The following is a 4,608-nucleotide window of genomic DNA, read 5'->3' as shown; positions in this document are numbered from 1 at the left end:
ATCCAACGAGTCTTAGAATTCGCTACAAAATTCCCCGATGAAATTACAGATAAAAAACAACTTCAAAGATTCCTTGGTAGTCTCAATTATATTTCTCCTTTTTATAAAAACTTGTCTAGAGACTTGGCTCCTCTGTATGACAGATTGAAAAAGGATCAGAAAACTCCGTGGACTCCGGCCCACACTGAATTAGTAAAGGTGATTAAAGCTCGTGTTCAATCTCTTCCCTGTATTTCTCTTGCTAATCCTAATTGGCAAAAAATTGTTGAAACCGACGCCTCCAATATCGGGTATGGTGGAATACTTAAGCAAGTTAATCCCCATACAAAAACAGAATGCTTAATCCGTTTTTAGTCCGGTAAATGGACAGATAGCCAAAAGAAATATGCTACTATAGCCCATGAAATGCTTACTATTGTTAAATGTGTATTAAAATTCCAAGATGATTTATATAATCAGAAATTCATCATCCGAACGGATGCTCAATCTGTTAAATTCATGTTTGATAAGGATTTTAAACATGACGCTTCTAAGTTAATATTTGCCAGATGGCAAGCTCAACTAACCCCTTTTGACTTTGAAATACAGTATAAAAGGGGTAATGAAAACTCCCTACCTGATTTTCTATCAAGAGAATATTTAACATGACAATTTATACTACCTTTTTCTCTGAAAAAACATTGATTACCATTCTCAAAACTATCCCCTTACCCCCTGATATTCAAAAACACATCTTAGAACTTTTAATTTCTAAACTTATTCAAGATGACGCCTGGTGGTATTACTTTATTCACAGCGAATTCTGGTGGTATGCTCATCCTCTAAACTCTGAAGAAATTAGTGCCTGGTATGATATTGATACTTCTGATCATTAATTGCAGAATGACAGATCCTCCCTGGCAGACAGCCAGAGGACGTGGTCGTGGCCGACACCAAAATCCTGCATATTCGCAGTATGGCGGACGAACCAATCCAGCATATTTTCATCAAAGAAGTACAGCCAGAAATTCTGCACATAGCACATCCAATTCTAATTTCCCTGTCCTACAACAAGGAAATAAAACTCTGATTAATTCGAGAATATCTCAAGATGAGGCATCCTCCTCTCAAATTCAAACTCCGAATATTAATCTGGATGATATTCCCGAAACACATCCGTTATTTCAGCAAATAAAATCATATCTGGCTGAAAAAGGAAAAGCTGCAGATTCGTTTGCTTCAATTGTGACAGAAAACTCTGAAAATAAACTATCCTATGAAAAACTCGAAGCTAGAGAAGTTATTGTTTATCTGGAAAATCGGCATATTCCTCCGACTGAAAACTCCGACGAAGCTTGGAGGATATTGAAAGACTACCTAACAGCAAATGTTTATTTTACAGGAGAATCTTACAAAACCAGAACCTATTACGAACAAATTCTTGTCAATACTGCCAGTGCGACATTCGAGCACAGCCCTTTAGGAGAATCTACTCCAGGCGTCCACGGCTACTCCAAAATAATTATTAAAAAATTGATCCCTATCGAAGAATGGGGCATTTCTTCCATGACCCTTCGAAATCTTCCTATGGGACCTCAAGGGCAAACTATTGCCAACTTTACCTATTGGGACTACATCAAAGCTTTTTCTCAAGTCTTTTATTACAATAACTATAAACATAAACACACTTGGTTCGTTAAAATATGTTCCAAGGTATTTGAAAAATCAGTCCCAAACTGGTTTATTCACTGGTGGACCCAGCACGGACCATCCGCAAAGATTTTACCATCTGAATATTTTTCCCTTTACACCTCCTGGAAAAAATCATCTCCATTTTTAACGGAGTTATATCATTCAGATCACATCTGCAAATTGGATACCATCGACCAAATGTATTTCTATATTGAATTTTCTATTCCCTGGATCCATAAATGGTCGATCGAAATTGGCTATAATACTCAACAAATCCCCGCCATCTACCGTACTTTCTATTGTAATTTCTGGGAGAAACTCTTACGCATTGATCCTGCAACTAAACTACCTTATGGACATGATCAAAGAGAGGAAATGAACCAAAAAATCACAGCCTATACACAACACCCTAAAATGAGTGTTCTTATTGAAGATAAATCCATCAACTATGTCTCCAGAAGAATTTCAGCTCACGATGGCAACAAACTCCAAATGATTGAAGAATATTTGGCTGAAGTTAAAAACAAACTGCTACATAACATCGAACAATCTTCAGATACTTCCATGAATAGCACTGAGGCAGCCACGGATGATATCACAGATTCTCAGCCCCCTGAAACGCTCAATGAAGAGGAAGTATTAGCCAATGCCGCCGAGTTCTTAAAGTGGGGACAAAATGTTAAATAACTACTGTTGTAATAACATTATTAAAAACACTGCTGTAATAGTAAATTCACTGTAGAAACACTGTGCACAGGGACCCATGTATTACTGTGCAAGATTCTTTTTCTTTCTATATAAGGCGCCTCACTTTCTTCAAAGAAGGGCACCTTACTATCTATCTAGTTCTCTCTCTCTCTCTCTTATCTTTCTCTTGTAAAAAGGCTTGTGGCAATAAAGAAAGTTTTGTGGTACTATTCCGACTTCAGTACTCCAAGTATCCTTATACTTATTAAGTTTTATACACTTTCTCTTTTGTACGCCGTGACTATGTCCGGCTAAACCCCTTTTTATGTTCATACTACCGTGATAGCCCCCTCACGTATAGTAATCATGCCAGATCCAGACTCTACTTAGATATTGAAGAACTATTTAGAATTATCCCACTTGGTTCCAGAATGGAGGTACAGTCGAGATCAGTAAGCCTTGTCTCAGTGACTTCGTCTAGAAAGTTGTGCCACTAAAGCCAGTATTTCAAGGGCGAATTCTAGCACAATTAGAATCTCTAGACTCATGGGCTTAATTGATCTCTGACAGGCCCCTTGTCTGGGTAAAAGAATCTTACCATACAGTCAGAAATTCTATTTACTTCTTTTATATTTCGGTTGGTGCGTGCTTTGGTTCGGTTTTCCGACCTTAGCTTTATCCGATATTATTACTTGGTCTGGATTGGCTCAGCGGCATACCCGAGCCTACGAGATCCTGGAAATGGTATCATAATTTAATTTATAATTTTTTAATCATCATATAAATAATTGTGTTCAATTAAAATAGAACTGAAAAATAATTGTAATACCAATATTTATTTCTATACTCTATCAATATCACTAATGTAGATAAAGAATAATTTTTATTTTATGTGTCATCATTTACTTTTTGATTCGTCTAAAAAAATGTCATTTTTTTTAATTGGGTAATTATTTAAAGATACAATTCCACTTTTTACTTTTATTGATCCAACTTAATACTCTCTTCGTCCCAAATTACCTCTCCCAAATTTTCTAATTTGATCTCCTATTTTACTTATTTTTTTCATTAATAAAGAAGAGACAATTTTTTTTTTCATGTTTTACCTTTTACATTAATTACTTTTTTCTTCAAATTGAAATGTAAATATTATTTAATAGGGATATTATGGTAAACTAGACATATTATTAATTATTTTTTTTAATCAATATGCTATTTCAATTTGAGACAGATAATTTGACGAAAAAAGTATAAAAATTATTATAGCATATTTTTTGATAAAAGAATAATTTCATAAATATTACTAAGTCTTCTGCTATTTCTTAAAGTTCGTGTTTAATTAAAGGAGAAAGTATTTAATTTATAATTTTTTAATTATCGTATAAATGAAAGTGTTCAATTAAAATAGAACAGAAAAAGTACAAAACGACAAGAGAACTTGCCGTTTGGTTAACGGCCACTGGTATGGTGGGGACACTAAAATACTGCCACGTACCCTTATCAGCTTTAGTGACTCACTTCACATAGATCCCACGTATACATGTTCCCTGTTCCTAAAAAATTTGTTTTATGTCTACTTCAAATGAGATATTCGTTTGGTTTCGAGTTATTTGACATTGTTTAACTTATATAGATTAAAGTACAGTTTGATGAATTAAAATTTTTATTATGTGTAAAATTTGAAAAGAATTTCATTACAAAAATATATTGTATGTAATTTTATCTTATATTTTTATTAAAGATAATTTTTAAAATTTAAATTCATAATTTTCTAATTACATAGCAATAATTTTATCAATTATTTCGAAACTCTCCTCCATCTTAGAGAAAGTTTAAAAATATAATGAAGGTTTTTTATTAAATTTGTAACTTCACATATATTATAACTTTTACATTATGATGATACCTAGACATGGAAGATGATGGTGGGAGACGACTCAAAACTCTTTCTAGTCGTCATAATTGGGTGCACTAGGAAATAATGCTTAGTTCATTTTATTCGTCTTGATAATCGATGTAATGTTGAGGTATATTTAAAAGGAGGTGCAATGATACGTTATTTATTGATGATATGGTATTAATTGATGAGATTCGTAATGATTTATATACGATTATAAGGTGAAGGTTTGAAAATAATTAATTCTAAAGAATTTAGATAGTATTTAAAGTGTAAGTTTAATGACATATTACTTTTTAAGATGAATGTAGAAATACGCATTGATACGCGAGTCATCATCATGAGAGAATTTC

The sequence above is a fragment of the Capsicum annuum genome, chromosome 7, assembly GCF_002878395.1.
Source record: "Capsicum annuum cultivar UCD-10X-F1 chromosome 7, UCD10Xv1.1, whole genome shotgun sequence".
Taxonomy (NCBI): Eukaryota; Viridiplantae; Streptophyta; class Magnoliopsida; order Solanales; family Solanaceae; genus Capsicum; species Capsicum annuum.
Note: the sequence above shows the minus strand (reverse complement) of the source record.